This window comes from Diplotaxodon limnothrissa, linkage group LG15 (genome assembly GCF_057381915.1).
Source record: "Diplotaxodon limnothrissa isolate DT_005_m linkage group LG15, D_limnothrissa_male_GT1.1, whole genome shotgun sequence".
NCBI lineage: Eukaryota > Metazoa > Chordata > Actinopteri > Cichliformes > Cichlidae > Diplotaxodon > Diplotaxodon limnothrissa.
Window position 1 is genome coordinate 23,433,975 of NC_140610.1, and position 20,334 is coordinate 23,454,308.

The window sequence follows — 20,334 nt, forward strand, 5'->3', positions numbered from 1 at the left end:
TTGTTTTGAATCTGGACTTGTTGACTTGTTTCCCCATTTGGACATCTAATTGTTATTCCTCCTCATAGTTCTATGATTCTGACATGACTGACTACACACTGTGGACGCTGAGGAGGACAACCCGAGTAAAGACGGAGAAGGAATTAATTTAAACAGGAACTAAGAACTAGAACTTAAGTAACAGAGGCACTCTACACTGAACATCGGAAACTCAATATTCTGCAAAAATCAAGAACAAGTCAACCAAGCTCAAACACCTAGGTCAAATACCCAGGACCATGAGGAGAACAATTTAATTTATGGATGACTTAAACTAAAAAATTAAATAACATGTCAAAAACACTCACACACACAATTATACAAAAACAACTTTTTACTTCTTTAGTTGGATGAACTCATGTATTTTACGGTAATGTTGCCATATTTCATGTTTGTATGTATTTGAAGCTGACAAAGATGTAGGGTTATGTTTATCTCTGACAACAGCAAGCTTAAATAAAAGCAGTGACATTATGAGATGTTTTATTTCCTCTGATTTATTTTTGGTAAGTTTAGCTGATGATACTGTAGAAGCCGCTGGGGTCACTTTCTACCTTTGTCTTCACTGCAGAATAAGTCACCGCTTCCTCCTTTTTAACCTGTATAACAGAAAATTAAAGGATTTAAATAATTCAGACCATAACAAACACTAGAGAGTAGAGTCAAAGGAGCTTGCAAAGATGACCTGGATGACTGAGAACCTTCACAGACACTAGAGAGTAGATTTTTTTTTTTTTTTTTTTTGCTTTTTTTGTTTCTCAAAAAATTCACTGATTCAAATCAAATGGGTTAATGAATAAAACATGAATCTACAACTGTTATATAGCCCAAAAGTAATTTTAAAATGGAATATAAGTAAAAAACAAAAAAACAATAGTTACAGTTTTCCTCAGTGAGGCATTTTGATCAGTGTGGTCAATAGTAGCATAGGTGATGCTGCTCTCTGGCTCATCCTGAAAGCAAACACAGTGGTTCAAAAAGCAAAGACATGAATGAAAACTACTTTAGGTTCTATTTCAGACACATGATGATCAAACATAGTCTCAAAAACTAAATGTTAACTTTCAAATAAAGACTTGATTTTGGCTTTACTCTTATTTTAGTAAAATTCTGTATAAAAGGGTGAAACTAACCAAAAAACCCTTTTAAAACGTCCACTAAAACCAGTGAAGTCAGAGAAGAGGAATTACAAGCAGGCTGAGGTTATTATGCCATTGTGCCAAAAAAAAGTAATTGTTGTTCCTCAGTTACTCATTGCATCTCAAACCAGCTTTAAACTGCTGCAAAGTGCACCTGTCCACTTAGTCACAGGTATGTATTTTTTCCCCTCTCTATACATACAGACTTTAAATAACAGATGGATGTAGTGTCCTGGTTTTAATAATTTAATATAATGAAGACAGTACCAAGAGAGGATGCTTTAAATGCATGTGATTATGCATAGCAGATGTTGACAGATGTTTGATATATCTGCCACTGTCGATTTGACTTTTGCACACATTACATATCGCTTTGGTTTCACCTACAGTACTGATTGTAAAATGTTTCCACAAATGCATAAAATTCGACACAACTACACAAGCATTGTTCTAACCTTTTAACCGAACGTTAACGTTACTCTGTCAACAGCCTATTTGTAAATGACCGAGCTAACAGAGCTATGTAAACAGAACGAAGACTGCAGTCGTCAGTAATGCAGCGTAATGGAATAGTCTCCCGATCTTCGCGAAAGTTATAAACAGCGTCCGGAACCCAGTTAAGGTACAAAAAAATCTATTCAACAAGAATAGTGATGCAGTTCAGTCTTTTTTCGCTCAGCCGAACTGTGTCTGTAGTTGTGTGGAGCAGCCTGTGTCAGTCACCTCTTTCACACGTCACTCACTCATCCAGTCATGCACAGCGGTTTCATAAGGAAACTCAGCTTTTTGATATAAAGTTTTTCTTGTTCCCGAATACAAATATATTTTTAAAGTATTTGTTCGAAATAAGTATTCGTAAAAAAACACGTTATTTGTGCCTCTCCGAATACCGTATTCGGGTTCAGCATACACAGTAATCTGATGAATCCAGGTTTAACTGGAATACTTTAGACAGCAAATTAAGCCAATGAATTATATAAATAATAATTTAATTTATTACTATGTTCATTACTATATTTATTATAGATACATGAACTATTTACCGAGATCAGCTGGCCCAAGACTCCTTGAAGTATTTCCTCATTCTAAACAAGAAAAGGGAAGAACACATTGTCATCATATACTGTGGCACGGTCAGCATGTTGCAATTTTCCGAGTGATCAGTGGCAATAATGTGCAAGAAAAAAGTTCATTTGTAAAGGTTATATTAATATTAAACAAAGGTATTTCTGTTATATGTGAAAACATATCATATATAGTGTGTATCAATATACTTACATGTTTGGGTTGGGTGGGTTTTTGAATGTCTGGAAGAAAAAGTAGAATCAATAATCACAATGTAGAGCTTCTTAAATCAATTTTCCAGTGCAAAGTATATTAGACTGAAGTAACCGCAGTGAAAATGTAGCATTTTCACAAGTTAACATTAAGCTGCAATTATTGCAGATTGCTCAAAATGGGATAGAGCTCTTGTAATAATATATAATAGTAATAATAATATTAGATGAACTAGATGATAAGTAGATGACCCAAGAATGACCACATTTATATGTACTATAATTACTAACCCTCTGTCACTTTAGCACGCCTCCTGTATTTGATGAAAACAGCAGCGATGACGGCAACCACCAGCACCAGCATCACAGCACCAATGATGATGAAAGCCTTGTTTGGGGTGGAATCTGTCAGAGGATTCAAAGTAGTCAGCATTAAAAGTCTTTCAAAAGTCATTAAAAAGTATGTAATTCACTTTTTTAAAAGTGACTCACTCTTATATCCCATCTTATCTTAATTTACTTTTCTTATTGATGTTATCCTACCTATGAGGACAGGTGTGTAGTGAGCTTCTATCTTCACAGTATTGTTATCTTCAAACTGGCAGGTGTATCTTTTCTTGTTGCCACTCTGAAGCTTCACAGTCAGAAGAGAAACACACGTGTGTCCAGTGTTCTTGACATCTCTGTCCCACAGCACACTTCCTGTCTCATCCACCCAACGCATACTGTTTTCTTTACAAGGAGAGGGATAGTATCTAAACAGAGAGCACTCTAACGTGACGTTTCCATCGTCCTTTGGATCAGTGTCTGATGGAAATGCTGAAACTGAGCAGAGAACACGAGTGAAAACAGTTATGCAAGTTCAAAACATCTGGATTATCTTCCTAAATGTGAGAAACCTTATGAGACATTACAAATAAGTTCTATTTTTCTCCTGGTATTTTAATAGCTTAAATAAGTGATTATCTAATAGTAGTTTTACTAATTTAGAATATAAAATTTGAAATGAATACATAAGCCATGGCCAGATTTACTGCTCTCATCCAATGAAATAAAAACTCTTTTCATTTAAGGACCTGTCTCCATGTTTCAACACGAGAATTTTAATTCCCCAAGAAGGTGATACATTCAATTACATGACACGTGTAGAGGGAAATCAATGCTGTATAATAGTAAGTGTGGTGATAATGGGTGTGTTTAATGCTTAATGTACGGTGTCATTCACAGATATGGATATATGGAAGTCCATGGAAGTCTAAATACTCACTGGTCAAAATATTTAGGTCCACAGTTGTGTCCTGATCAGCGTTCCCCTCAGGCCGACAGAAGTATTGACCGGCATCCTCTGCAGTGATGTTGTTAATACTCAGTGAACAGTTACTGTGCAGACTCAGTCTGTCAGCTTGAGCTGAGTTCTTCTCAACAATTCCATTATGAACCATATTTATTGTCTGAGACTCATGTTTGCTGTAAGCCCAGATAACCATGGAGCATGTACCAGGCACATTGTCACAGGGCATAATGACATCATTTCCAGGTGTTAGATACAAGACGTGTTTGGTTTCACTGACCCCCACTGCAAAGAAAAGAGCACATTCAGAAAAATGTGTATATAGCACACATGGTCATCTTCAAACAAAAAAATGAATAAACTGAGTGCAAGAGGTTTGTCCCCCCCCCCTTTTTTTTTCTTTTTAGAATCATTAAATGTCCAAAGATTTCTTTGTATTATACTGAAATGGCTTTGGATTTGTCAGAAGATCACAAATCAAGTTTAAATTTGTTTCCAAACTGAACTCACGCTCATGCCACAATTCTGTCTTCCGAAATATTGACTAATTTTAACAAGTAACAAAAAAAACTTGTATGAAGCTATCAAAGTGGTTATCAAAGTAAGCAATAAAAATAAAGGAGGCTTTACCTTCACACTGAAGCACAAGAATTAGAATAAATGTAAGCAGGACCATTCTGTGCCGTTCTGTCAGCGCGCAAACGTTATGAGGCTTTTCTCTGCCGATGGTCTGTCTGATGCTTCCATTTCCTCTTTGACATCATCACAAACCACCAACATTATTTTAAAAGAACTTGGATTATGTAACATCTGTGCCTGCAAACACAGCTTAAAAAAAATTCACCTTAATTAGATGGATGAAAACCGTACTGGTTTGGCCTGATCGCTGCAATGATCGCTGAAACATTTTTTTTTCATACATCTCTTTTCCTTGTACTATTGTAGCCAATAAAGCACTTGGAGACTAGAGTAAAACTCCACACTGAATTTGCATATCTTAGGTTAATTAATTTTTTAAAATAATCCTGGCCATGATTTGATTTGATTTGATTTGATTGATTAGCATTCAAATTCAAATCTCAGTGAAAACAGTGAGAAAAAAAAAAACAAAAAACAGTGAAAACAGAACAAAAATCTACCATAAAGAAAGAAAGCATGAGACAAGGCTAATCAAAAGGTATTGGCTGAAGCATTTGCTTATTACGCCAACCCTTTTCACAAAATATCTTTTTGTATGCAGCTCCTGTACACAGGGCTTGAAGAAAATAATAAAACAAAGCAAAAACCAAACAAAACAAACAAACAAACAAACAAAAAAACAAAACAAAGAAAAAAAAACTTTCCACCTTAGCTAAGTAACTACATCAAAGTAAAGAATCAAGAGGTTGTTGTTTTTTTTCTCCTTTTTGTTCTTTTCATTCTTGATTTATATATTTTTCTATTACTCTATTTTTAAACATGTTTTTAAACAAGGAAAATGAACTACACCTTTTTAAATCACTGTCATAACTATTCCACAGGTTAACTCCTCTAACAGAAACACATCTCTGCTTTATATTTGTCCTTATCTTGTTTTTTTTAAAGAAATCTGTTCCCCTTAAGTCATATTGACTCTCTCTGACTTTGAACAGCTTCTGAGTACTGGGGCAAAGCAAGTTATTTTGTGCTTTATACATTATCTGTGCCATTTTATATTCAACTAAATCATAAAATTTCAGGGTATTCAGATTAATAAACAAAATGTTAGTTGGTTCTATATAGTTTGATTGGTTTATAATTCTTATAGCTCTTTTTTGTAACTTGAAAATATGAAGAGTGTTCGTTTTATATGCATTACCCCATATCTCCAGACAGTAAGTCATATATGGAAGCAACAGAGTACAATAAAGTGTGTATAATGATTTTTTGTTCAGGACATGCTTTGTTTTATAGAGAATAGCAATGGTTTTTGACATTTTTGTTTTCACGTGGTTTATATGAGACTTCCAACTCAGCTTATCATCAATTATCACTCCAAGAAATTTATTTTCGTACACTCTTTCAATTTCAATTCCATTAACCCTTATTTTAGATACATTTTTCACTTGTCTAGTGCCAAAAATAATCAATTTTGTTTTCTTTATATTTAATGATAACTTATTTACATCAAACCAGTTTTTTAATATATTTAACTCCTTTTCCGCTGTAGTCAGAAGCTGTTCTAAGTTTTTACCTGAGCAGTACAGAGTCGTATCATCAGCAAACAATACACATTTTAACAGTTTGGAAACACTACATATGTCATTTATATATAATATAAATAATTTAGGGCCCAGCACAGAGCCCTGAGGAACACCACAAGTTACCTTCAACTGCTTAGATTTTACATTATTGAATTCGACATATTGATATCTTTCATCCAGGTAACTTTTCATCCACTTGTATGCTATCCCTCTTATGCCATATCTCTCGAGTTTATTCATTAATATAGAATGATCAATTGTATCAAACGCCTTTTTTAAGTCTATAAAAACACCAACAGTATATTCCTTATTATCTATTGCATTAGATATCCCTTCAACAAGTTCCATCACTGCCATTGAAGTGGACCTTTTCACTCTAAAGCCATATTGGTTATCACTTAGGAGATTATGCTTCTCAATATATTTATCAAGTCTATTAACAAATAACTTTTCTAAAATTTTTGAGAACTGTGGGAGTAGTGATATTGGCCTATAATTGGTAAACTGACATCTCTCTCCGTTTTTATGGATTGGAATAACTTTTGCTATTTTCATTTGTGAGGGAAACACACCAGTTTGAAAGGACAGATTACAAATGTATGCGAAAGGTTGCACTATATATTCTATAATACTTTTAACTAATATCATGTCAATACCAAAACAGTCAGTGGACTTTTTATTTTTAAATGTCTTCACAATGTTAATTATTTCTCTATGAGTTACAGCACCAATAAACATGGAGGACACATTCTGAGTAATATGTTTATTCAGGTCGTTATTATTTCTTGACTCTGGAATTTCTTTTGCTAAATTAAAGCCAACATTTACAAAGAAATCATTAAATTCATTTGCAATGTCTTTAGTTTTATCAAGCACAATATCTTTATCTTTTTTAAAATAATCTGGATAATTCTTATTTTTTGAGCCCTTTTTGATTAGACTGTTTAATATCCTCCATGTTTCTTGTGTGTTACTTCTACTTTGCTCCAATAATTTGTGGTAATATTCTTTCTTACTTGTTCTTATAATATTTACTAATCTATTTTTATATAACTTGTACTTTATTTCAGCATCTTTTGTCCTCTGTTTTATGAATCTCTTATATAGATTATTTTTCTTTTTACATGCATCTTCTATCCCCTTTGTGATCCATGGCTTATTTGATCTGTGATGCTTTCTAGTGATTTTCATTAAAGGGCAATGTTTTTCATATAGTGAAATTACAGTTGATAAGAATGCATCATATGCACTATTTGAATCTTCATTTGCAAAAACCTCATTCCAATTGTGTTTTTGATGACATGTGGGTAGCAAGATCCTATCGTCCCATGGTTTTTCCTCACCAAATTTACAGGTGTATCTATTATCGTGTCCATTCTGATGCTTCACAGTCAGAAAAGAAAGAAGGCTACAGAACTACAGGGCTGATGAAATTTCCCCTGTGTGTGTGTGTGTGTGTGTGTGTGTGTGGGGGGGGGGGGGGGGGGGGGGGGGCATTATTTTAGTGGTGAACTTATTTAGGTTGTGACCGTCCAAAACAGGGTCCACAGTCCAAAGCAGGACTTCAGAAGCAGTGCAGGACACAGTCGCTGCTTACTTTTAAACAAAGAGTATGGTAATAACAACCATAACAACAAAGTGTATGGTCGGTGAGTGACTGGCTGATTGAACACAGGTGGAGAGGTAAACTTTCAAACGAAATGCAAGAGAACAACAGATTACAAAATAGGAAAGTGAGAACTTCCTTGTTTTGAAGCATATTATTTGCAGTAAGTGCAACACAAATTCGACTGAAAATGACGAAACCTGATTTCAGGACATTGCTCATATAAGCAATATTTTGTTACGCAAGCAATATTGTTATACGTAGTTTGGTCAATATTCAAAAAGATGTCATGAGATTATGAAGCATTAAAAAAAAACTTATGGGGAAAGTGAACGATATTATTTTTTAAAATAGAAAAATCTAATTAAAAACAAAGATTCATTTTTGTTCTGGTTAACAGAAGGTGGTGCTCTGACGTTCAGTCCAGTTCACGATCAGCTGTCCTGTTTCTCACATTTTCATAGTTCACTGTGTCATCATCACGGTCACCAACATAATGTACCTGCGAAAAACAACACAGGTAAATCGTCAAGGGAAACTCATTGAGATCAAAATTTAATTATATTTAAAATAAAATACTAGGTCATCTAAAAGGTATCCTTAGCTAGTTTAAATTAGCTAGCAAGGATCACACTGGTGGAGACTGAGGGTAGCACATTTACATAATTTCACAGTACTACTAGTACTAGTACTACTGCCATCGTTAAGCAATTTTCACACAAATGTCAGATAATTTTGGGAGACTCAGGTTAAGATGTCCTCCATAACAGGTGTAGTACACAGGAGGAAATAGTTGTCTTAGGTTTTTGGAAAATCTTTTTTAGCCCAGCTAAAGAGTGCAGGAAACAGAGCACTTGACCTTTGAGGTGCATGCACCAGATGCTTAGCTGCAGTATCTGCATGTCTGCTCACAGTATGAGATTGTTTTTGAATGGAGACAGTAATGCTTTACATACAACTGTTAGTTTTTTTTAACTTTACTTACTAATGGCTATTTCACTATCACTTAAAGATTTAAATTAACTGTGAGCATTTCTGAAGTCTTAAAAACATGTTCTGCTGCCACTGAAGAAAAATAATTATGGCAACCAAAAATGAGGTCATAGTGTTTCCTGCCATTTACAGCAGAAAGAAAAAAATCTCCCAAAGAGCTGAGAAATAAGTGTGTGACAGGGACACAACGATCAGTTGAGATCAGTTGGGTCACAGACTGGTCTCAGCAGATTGTTGCCCCTCCCTGAGACTGGTTCTGTCTGAGGCTTCTTCCTCTTGAAAGGGAGTTTTTCCTTCCCACTGTAGCCAAGCGCGTTTTTCAAAGAGGTTGTTTGATCATTGGGGTTTTCTCTCTAGTTGTTGTAGGGTCTTTACCTTTGAATACAAACCATCTTGAGGTGATTGCCGTTGTGATTTTACGATATATAAATTAAATTAGATTGAATGTGATTTTTTTAATTTGTTTACTTGTTTATTTGTTTATCTGTTTGTTTCTGGTGCATAATGGAAAAAAAAAAGTACACAACGCTCTAGACTTATTTGGGGCAACAAGATAATAAAAAAAAACTACCCAGTAATCCTATAAACATTTGCGATGAAGCATCATGGCAGATTAAATTGTAAACATACAGATTATGTTTTTCTGTGCCATTTAAAGTCTTTATATTAGAAATGGTAAAAATGGTAAATGGCCTGTATTTATATAGCGCTTTACTAGTCCCTAAGGACCCCAAGGCGCTTTACACATCCAGTCATCCACCCATTCACACACACATTCACACACTGGTGATGGCAAGCTACATTGTAGCCACAGCCACCCTGGGGCACACTGACAGAGGCGAGGCTGCCGGACACTGGCGCCACCGGGCCCTCTGACCACCACCAGTAGCCAACGGGTGAAATGTCTTGCCCAAGGACACAACGACCGAGACTGTCCAAGCTGGGGCTCGAACCGGCAACCTTCCGATTACAAGGTGAACTCCCAACTCGTGAGCCACAGAAAGCCTGTGTGTTTAAAATTCAGGTTTTTTTTAACTCACATTCGTGTCTTCAGGTGGCTTTTTCCTTCCTAAAACAAGAGCACTGAATAAATTCAAAGGTCTTTTTGTTGGTAATCTGTCTCATTACTGATCTGAATTGTCTCACCTTTGTGTCTGATCACAAGAACCGTGATTACAATCATCACTGTGAGTCCTACAAAGTGAAGAGCCCACGTGATGTAGTTCAGAGGAGACCGATCTGGGGTACCTAGAGAACACACAGTTCAAAATATTTCTTTATAAATTTGATATCTTTTAGTCAAAGTATTTAAATAACTTTAACTGCTGTAAAAATCCAAATTATTATTTATACTAGGAGTTCAAATGTCATGGGTCAAACTGATCTAATTGTTATACAAATCCTACCTATGAGGACAGGTGTGTAGTGAGCTTCTATCTTCACAGTATTGTTATCTTCAAACTGGCAGGTGTATCTTTTCTTGTTGCCACTCTGAAGCTTCACAGTCAGAAGAGAAACACACGTGTGTCCAGTGTTCTTCACATCTCTGTCCCACAGCACACTTCCTGTCTCATCCACCCAACGCATACTGTTTTGTTTGCAAGGAGGGAGAGTACAGCAGAGATAGAAGTAACGCATTATTGTAATCTGATTACTTTTTTCAAGTAACTTGACCAACACTGATTAGGACCCAAGATGCAGGCTTCTGCTTCTGATGCAAGATTCATTTTTATGGTGAGGGTAGAAACAGCAGTGGTGATAGCATGTGCAGAACGTAGCCTGGCTAAATTAACCAGCCCAGAACACAGATTATCTTTGGGGTTCTTTTAATCTGAATGATAAAGTAAGCGCTGGAAATAAAAAGGTTGTAAAAATAAATGCATTTATTTCTTATCCAGTAACAGCTTTGTGCACTGGTAACCCACTGCTACTGCAGGTTATTTTCTCAACTTTGTCAGCATCTGTAACTCAAAGATGTCTAGCGTCAATGTGTGACTGATATAAACCCATCCAGAAACAAAATCTCAGCAGTGCAAAAATAATTGTAGTGGCTTCTCCTGCTGAAAGACAGAGCCAAGATTAAACAGTTAACAAAGGTACATTTTCCCTCTTACCCACGGAGATATTATAATACAAGTGTGAACTCAAATACATACAGTGCATTAATCCAGTAGAAAAACGGAATACAGATCCCTCTGAGATGAATGGTTGAAGTCGGTTGCAGACACTTCTGGTGCTTTAACTGTTCCACACTTTGCGTTTCAAACAGATCACGCAGCGAAAAACCGTCGTGATTACATTGTGGGCATTGCACACCCACATTACACCAATGCAAGCTAGCACTTCCGTGAATGTCTCTGTAGATCCCCATCATCATCTCTTGCGCTCTCAGAGGTACCCCAAAAGAAACAGCGCCATCCAGTGGCATGTCCCATAATACTGACCTTCCACCTGGCTACACTAAGATAACCTAAACTGGAAAAACTAACAAAAACATACCAGAAACCTTTAAACAGAGACGCAGGGAGACTTGGGGAAACAACACAGACGAACCAGCAATGAGCACAAGATGACACACACTGAATACACAGACGGGAACATGAGGGAATGAGGAACAGGTGGCAACACAGCTAGAACTGATTGGGCACAAAGAGACAAGGAAGCAAAGCAGAATGCACTAACGTAAGACACAGACTTTCAAAGTAAAACAGGAAATACACAGAGAGGCAGACTTGAGGGGGAGAGAGAACACTGAGGAGCACGAGGGAGAGCACAGACATGATGGGTTGGGGAAACATGGAATAAAACACAAGGAGGGAAAATAAGGCACCAGAACTCCAATACACAGAGGGAGACACAGGGGGTAAAGACACAAGGGGAAATCCAATCAACTAAACCGAACAACAAAGAATAACTCCTTAGAATGACAAATGATCTTAGCATGATACAGAAACGCAACAAAACTGAGAGTGCTAGGTCAAAATGACCCAGGACCCCAACATACTCATTGCCATTCATTTACCATGTTACCTGAAGTGTTTCACCCACAAGGTCAATCTTATGTCACAGTAGATGCTAAATCAGCTATGGGGACAGTGCGGTGTATAACTGGCTTTTCAACTGGCAGGGATAGCTCAGTAGGTAAAGTGGTCGCCCCATGATCGGAAGGTCGGCGGTTCGAATCCACTTAACGGCTACCCTGAGGTACCCCTGAGCAAGGTACCGTCCCTACACACTGCTCCCCGGGCGCCTGCTTAGTGGGCTGCCCACTGCTTCACTGAGTGAATGGGTCAAATGCAGAGAAAAACAAGTAATTTCCCCATGGGGATCAATAAAGTATCCATTAATAGAAGCCCAGGGGCAAGTAAAACAAACAAAAGAAAAAACAGGTCTTGGTTAATTTAACCTGGTAGAGTTTCTAAAAGTCTGTAAAATACATGCCACAAAAGAAGGACAAGAAGGCCAAATTATACATACTTACTCCTTGTATAGCCCCTTTTTATCTTTTGTCTGACAGAAAACGTCTTCATTTATACCTTTATAAGCTTTCTTCCGATTGGCTGCTCCTCATCAACACATGTACCAAAAGTTGAACGAACAACTGTTGTCACATCCAGAGCTGTGTGCCTGAGGTGAGCTTTGCACATACTCATTATTTCAAACTCTGGGCTGCAATTAAATACATATACAGGATAAGACACAAGGAAAGGCAAAATATGCTGAGAACTCTGTTATTCTCTGTATTAAATTAGATTAAAGTTCTTCCCTGGAAATGCAATACGCCAAACGCATGCATATGCATTTGATAAATTTAATTAATAAATTATCTAAAAAGAAGAGAAAAAAAACACACTAGTGGCACTATAGGTCAGAGCAATGCTTCAGTGATCCTTTGGGATTACTGGTGTTATGTGGGCCACTGATTTATTCATCATCCTTTTATTGTCTTCTTGTCATCTCATTAACCAGCTCTGTTGGTCGCAGAATACTCGTCCACGTATATAAAGCCAGAGAAGTCAGAGCGTGGAAGTTTGCAGCTGACATCTTGTTCCCTTTCTCTTCCTCCCTCACCACGGGTATTACCTTTTTGTTTTATTTGTGTATTTTAATTACAAGTTAATCACAATCTAGTTTTGGTTTTTTTTCCATTAGTTTAGCTAGAAACCTGATTTTGTTGACTGTCTCCCTCCTGTCTCTTTTGGCCCTTTGGGCCATGAATTTAGCAGCTATAACAGTTGTTTAACTCATTCACTGCCAGCCATTGGCAGTGAATGAGTTAAACCCATTGACTCATTCACTGCAATTGACGGCTATAGACGTCAATGGCAGTGAATGAGTTAATAGACTCTTTTTTTAGAAGAAAAAAAACGTGTGAATGGTTGTCTGTCTCTCTGTGTTAGCCCTGTGACAGACTGGTGACCTCTCTAGAGTATACCCGGCCTCTTGCCCTATTGCAGCTGGCACAGGCTTCTGGTGCCCCTGTGACCCTGAATTGGATGAGCAGAAGAGAATAGATGGAATTCTGAACGTTTAAATCTGATCTATTTAAAAAGTTAAAGGTTATTCTTAGTAATAAATGGCCTTCAAATAGACTGTTTAGTTCAGCAGTGTAGTTTGCAGCAAATTAAGTCCAAGGAAAAAATGCAGGTTCTGCCTTACATGTATGTCATTTAAGCTTGTTGGAGTGAAAATGCTTTAATGACACAAAAAGCATCTGACTATATTTTATTTGTGTTATTGGTGGAAAAAACGATTTAGCTGGCCAATGATGTGTTTACGTTTTTAAATTTTTTTTTTTTTTTAAGTTATTTAAAATTTGACTTGCACCTAGTTTTACTCAAATTAGAGACACATGGTTTTTCAGTGACCATGTGTGCATATGTGTTGATCACTTGTCAACACATATGCACAAGCAGGATCCTGAGGTCTTAACTCTGAGATGGAAATTTCAGAAAGTTTGGTTTCAGAAAAGCTGATCAGGGCATAATTAATGAAAAAAGACTTCCAATATCACTGTTCACCATGAAAAAGGAGCATAAAAAGCACCAAGCCCCCATTTTTTTATCCAGTTGACTGTAGAATACAAATACATATCTCACTGTGAGCAACAAAAATTGCCCTAAAAAAGCAGAGGGAGAAAATTATCCACTTCATTTACCAACCTCATTTTAACATCGGCTACGGGTAAACTCTTCCACATTGTAAACATTTAAAATTTTACTGTGAAGCACAGCAGAAGATGAAGCATTTTCCACTAGATTATTTAATTTTTCTAGAAGTTACACATTGTACAGTGTGTTTCAGTCTTGTTCAGTATCCAAAGGTTTCATGATGTATTTGTGCAGGAACTGAGAAGCCACAAAGCACAAGAAAGAGAAAGTAAACATGATCTTTCTGAAGAATACAAATTATTTATAAAATGATAAAGAACTAAAAAGAATTATGATGACTCTTTGTTCCTGGTGAGATAAAGTTGGTGCTCTGAGCTCAGCACTGCTTTTCAGGGTCACCAAAATCAGCACGTTCACCATCAACCTGTTAAGTAGGGGAGACCGGGGATAGTTGTAACGTGGGTCAGTTGTAACACTTCCAATTTCTCCAATCAGGGCTAAGTTTCAAATGATGTGACTCATCCTGTGCATGCCCAACTCAGTTCTGCTATCACATGTGAAAAATCAGCACATTTTGTCAAACACAGACAATTTAACACGAAAAAAAGTAATTTGTATACCAAAAAGTAAGTTTTTCTACTTTATTTCAATTTCTAATAGCATTATCTGCTTTGCAGTTAAACTCATCAAACTTAAATTATGTTATTTGTACGTCTATGGGGATATATTCTGTGTAGGTCTTTAGTGCTAATGTTTTAGCCGTTGGCTGTAATGTTAGCTAGTTCATGGCTATAGGAGTCTGGGTCAGTTGTAACAGCAACAGTCTGGGTTAGTTGTAACAATAATGCAGATGTTACAACTTACCACACTATTACTTTAACTTATATTAAACAAGTTGGGGCAACGACATCAGCAGAGAGAGGTTCACTGGTCGCTTTTGTATATGCGGTTAATGCCATTGGCAACACAATTCCTCCACTGTTTGTGTTCCCACACATACCTTATGCAGACCACTGTGTCAGAGATGGACCAGTAGGAAGTACTGGTAGTGGAAATAAATCAGGATGGGTGCAAGAAACAGATTTCCTCATCTTTCTGAAGCACTTTGCAAACCACACCAAGGTAAGCCATGATAAAAAGTAATGGAATTGCGATGCTGGTGAACAACTAAGTGCATTCATGTGTTGAATAAACAAAGATTACATGTTAATGTTTTGTTAGTACCCTTATTTCATTGTGTTACATTTCACCCCAGGATATGTTACAACTAACCCAGACTATGGGGTTAATTGTAACATTTCACTCTTTGTGTTTGAGGCCATACCATGCAATGGGTAATTGTGCTGCAGAGAAAATAGCTGCACTATTTAATAGCCGAGACATGTAAATACTTTGCATTACATTTTGAATCCACTACCATAAAAGAGCTCCAATTTACAGACAGAAATGTCAAAAATGTTACAACTATCCCCGGTCTCCCCTACAACGCAAGTAAATCTTCAAAAACAGGTGGTGTATTAGATATTACAGACACATAAAAAATAATGCCTGTGTTGTTAATTTAGACGGTTGCTATGTTTGAACTGATATGCTTTGCTTGTTTTGTGCAAACATGATGATATTCTTTGGTTTGTTCAGGTGCCACTTTATAAACCTAAACTGTGCTGCCATATTCTTTTAAGAGACAAGAGGCTTTCTCTCTTGGCAGAACCTCCAGTGAAAGCTGTGCTTTTTCATGTTTGCTTATGCAGTTTTGTTTCATTTTTGTTAAATAAAAATGACACAGTATCAATGGCATATGTTGCTGTTCATCTGAGGTTGCACTTATCTAACTTGAAGGCCCTTTAAAGACCAGATTAGTATGCTGCTACAGTCAGTCATGTAAATGTGCTGCAGTACTGAATGATGCCACAAGGTGGTGCCTCCTCCTTATAGCAAATCCTGCAATAAGACAGGTTTGCATGTCTTTCCTGTACTAACTCATGAGAGTGTTCCTGTAACAGCAAAACTGTGAAATAAAGTCCTAGTTTCATCCAGTATTATGTTTATAGGTTTTCAAAAACTACCAAATTGTTCAAGAGGCACTTTAGATGACTCATACTGCTAACTGCTAACTTAAACTGTAAGCGTTAGCTACATTTTTAAATCGAAAAACCTACATATTTCAAGCTTCAACTCACTTTGGTGTTTTCAAGCTTTTAAAGTAGCTGGAAAAAGTAACAGAACAGCAATTAAACTGAAACGTCTGATTATTTTTGATCAGCGAACCTTATATGATGCAAATGCTGAAATAAATGCTTGCTATAGGTAAAAAACATCCAAATCAAAAGGAAAGCCTTCCAAATTGATCCTGTGCTTGAAATTCTGCAGTAAAACTTATATCCTGCAGCTCTGTTAGCATTTAAATTGTCTAACCTCTGTTTCTCATAAGAGCAATGATAGCAATTATTAGGATCAGTCCTGCAATACAAAGGGCCAACATGATGTAGCTCAGAGGACACGGATCTGTGGAATCTGTGAAAAACACACGAAGGAAAATATTAATTCCTAAATTTCTTAAATTTCCTTCTTGTAACCTTATAGTCAATGTCCAGCAACATCAATGTTTTGAACATTTAGAAGCTACAGTAACAAACCAAAGCTATATGTCAAAATCAATCTGTTCTTTATCCTACCTGTGAAGACAGGTGTGTACTGAGCGCTCTATCTTCACGCTGTTTTCCTTAAAAAACTGGCAGGTGTATGTTTTTCTGTGGCCTCGCTGATGTTTCACGGTCAGAAGTGAAACACACGTCCGTCCAGTGTTCGTGACACCTCTGTCAAGCAGCATCTTTCCCGTCTCGTCCAGCCAGCGGATGCTGTTCTCTTCACAAGGATGGAGGTCAGAGTATCTGAACAGAGCGCACTTTAATGTGAAGTCTCCATCCCCATTTAGTGTCTGAGATGCTGAAACTGAGAGAAATAGGTGATAAACAAAGTAAATGTTAGGTCATCACAACTGCTCCCACATCTCAAACTAATTCTAATGTTTAACAGCTTTATGCACATTTCATTGGATTCATCAGTGAGACTTTATTCTTAAGTTGTTGTTTCTAAGGACAGCATGAATCTGAAGTGTTAAAATCACTCAAACAAAAGCCTTTAATACATTTCATCATCCGTGTTTAGTCAAAACATTGTTTTTTTAGTTTGCTACTTTCCAGTTACTGCATGCTAAAAGTCTTCAATCCATCCAGTTTATTCCACTTTAGGGTCATGGGGACTAAAGCCCATACAATTTTTAATACACTTCAATGTATGCAGCTTCTAACTCTAAATGTTAAACGCTCCACGGCCCATCCCGAGGAAATATTGGACAAATATTGGACAAAGGCTGTTGATTATGGAGCGGCCAGGCTGGAGAAAAAGAGGAAGACCGCAGAGAAGATTCATGGATAGGTGGACATGCAGATTGCTGGTATGACAGAGGAGGATGGTAGGGAAAGGGTGAGGCAGATGATTCACTGAGGCAACCCAATTAAGGAATTAAAAGAAAGAAGAAGACACAAATACATGTAGTGTGTTTTACAGCAGAGTGTAAGTACCCACTATTCAAAATATGTAGATACACAACTGTGTCCTGGTCAGTGTTCTTGCCAGGCCGACAGCAGTAACCACCAGCGTCCTCAGCAGTGATGTTCTGGATGCCCAGGTGGCATTTACTGTGCAGACTGAGCCGGGCAGCTCGGGATGAGTTCTTCTCGATGGCCCCATTGTAAACTATGGCAGCAGTCCCAGATCGATCTTTGCTGTAAAGCCAGTGAACGACGGAGCAGCTTGAGTCAAGTGGGGCTGCGTTGTCACAGGGGAGAATGGCATCATGCCCCGATTTGTAATAAAGGTAGAAGTATCTTACACCAATGCCCGCTGTGAAGAAATAAACATGTTTACCTTTCTACTCATTTCTTTTATAATTCTAATGGAATAATCCATGTAACCTATTCAACCTAATGCTTTGAAACATGTATAATAATCATAAATCAAATTATATTGTGTTCTGTATTTTCGCCATATTTTTATCATTTGGGTTATTTTTTCCTTTTAATTTTAAATGAACAGCCAAATGCCTCAAACTGAATTCTCCACACCAATAAATCATGCTCATATCCTTCTAATGATCTGTCATAATGAAACTGTTTTAAATAAAAACAATAATAATCTTCACATTTTGGCCTAGAAAATTGTTAGAGAATCACACAGACATAAATATGGAGTGTGTTTCATAGGATCAGTTTGGGAAAGAATCAGTCAGTAGGAGGTTCTTAATATCACTAGCAAATCAAGTTCGCTCAGGTCATTGTACTCACTTGTCAGGATATTTAGATACACAGTTGTAAGCAGTGCATTGTTGTCCCCAGGCCGACAGTAGTAAACACCAGAGTCCTTCAAAGTGATGCTTTTGATGCCCAGGAAGCAGTTACTGTACAGACTCAGCCTGGCGGCTTGGGCTGTTTTCTCAATGATGTTTCCATTGTGAACCACCTCTGTAGTCCAAGGTAGCTCTCGGCTGTGAAACCAGCTAACGATGGAGCATGTTGAATCCAAAGGGGGTGCGTTGTCACAGGGGAGAATGGCATCATCTCCAAGTCGGTAATTAAGAGTGATGTATGCTTGAATGCTTGATGTACTGATGCATACTGCAAAGAAAAAAGATGTGTTTATTCTAGTCTACCCAATTATCAAGATGAGGAAGGCACCATGACTCAATAGTAACGGGACAAAGGAACATAATTTAAAATATATTTTTAACAGTTTCATGAAAGAATTTTGCAGACAGTGACTGGAAAACATGGACATGGACATTGTGGGTCTCCGCATTCACTTTTGAATTTAATAACTTGAAAATATGCTCTTTTGTGGCTCTTGGGTTTTGAAGAATACTACATTTCTTTGATTTGAGAAACTCTGGGGTTTCCTAAACTTGCACTGAGCCTTATATTTAAGAAAATACGAAAATAAAATACAAATGAATTCATCGGTGTTGGAGTACAGAGCCATAAGTACTAACTTTTTTGTGTCTTTTTCTAAAAAATTGTGAACGAACTGTATTTCTCTCTTAACCTCCTAGAACCTGGCGTCCACATATGTGGACATCACTATTTGGGTTATTTAGACCAAAATACTCAATTTTGCTCTACAAGGGCCTGATATCCACTTACAAGGACATTATACTGCTACTGTTCTATTGAAATTTTTATCCTCATATGTGGCTCTCATTTTTCTTAGAAAAAAAAAATCTGGTAATTCTTGTTTTTACATTCATCGGGTCCCAATCAGCCCAAATATCAAAGAGAAATTAAAAAGCATGCCGTGGAAGAGTTCGGGTCTTAGGAAGTTAAAACAACGTTTAAAAGATCAAAGGTTTGAGTTTTTCTAATAGTTTTTCTTCCTTCAGCTGCTTTATATTCAACTGGAATGAACAGTCAGTGAAAGAATATGCACTGTAAGATCCAGGGTAAGATCCCTAGTGCACTTTATGCTTTGGGTCAAGTGATTTATGATATCTAAAAACCCTTTACATTCTATTGTCAACCGAATTCAATGGAATTCTTCTAATTATGATCCAAAACCTAAAAATATACTTTACATGTTGGTATTTCTTTTTTTCCACATGGCAACAACAATCAATTAAAATGTATATATTTCATCGCAACATAGATAACAGAACCAAGAAAAGAAAATCGGAATAATTACCTTCAAACGGAAGCATAAAAATCAGGATTATTACAGGTTCTTGCATCTCGCAGGCTCGAAATGGGCTTCCTGGTACACAAGTGATAGTGTTTCCTGTTGATGGTTGTATTTATGAGTAAAGAATTGTGTAACAGCACCAACTCATCAGCCAAAAATAGGTTGAAAGGGCATGTTATAAGACCACTGACATTGGTCACTTTGGAGTTTTTGAATGCGTTTCCTGTCTTGGTTTGACTTTTATACCTTTCTTGGTAAGTACTGATACTGCAAGCCACATTCACCAATACATAAACCAACACCCTCTTTGGAAAATGTACACACATACACAAGGATAGTCCTTCCCAGCTATCGTAGGATGGGGGCCAGGACAGGTCGCCACTCTGACGCAGGGCTATCACAGAGACAGACAACTATTCACGCCTATGGCCTTTTTAAGATCCCCAATTAGCCAAGTACCCAGAGAGAACCCACACAAACATGAGGAGAACAAGTAAACTGCACACAGAAACCAGTGCTAACCACTGCACCACTGTGCTGTTATATGCACCTAATTCTTATTTATTAAAGTCATTAAAGGCTTACATACTACAATCATGGCATCCTGGAAAGAGAGCAGTTCAAAGAAATTGTTAAAAGTCCAGAATTAACAGGAAATTCTTGCTCAGGATGAGTTTTTATAAACTTGTGACCGCAGCTGTAACCATCTATGGTATAACACAGGTACAAAGTCACCGCCTACTGATCAGTTCTCTGGAAAACAGTGTCACAGTTCCTGGAAGAACCCTCCTACCTCAGTATGCTATTTTTATGCAGTGTCTTATAAAGTATTTGTCTTTCTCTGGTAAATATCCGTAATACATTCTTACAACCTCATACTATCAAACTGCCCACAGCTTCAAACAACAACTTTCCTCTGTCGCTCG

General features: G+C 37.1%; 1 pseudogene; it reads right to left on the reverse strand.

The window, feature by feature from the left end:
• Nucleotides 1-551: 551 nt before the first annotated feature.
• LOC146617553 (cell adhesion molecule CEACAM3-like) lies at nt 552-19,457 on the reverse strand (annotated as a pseudogene).
• Nucleotides 19,458-20,334: the final 877 nt, after the last annotated feature.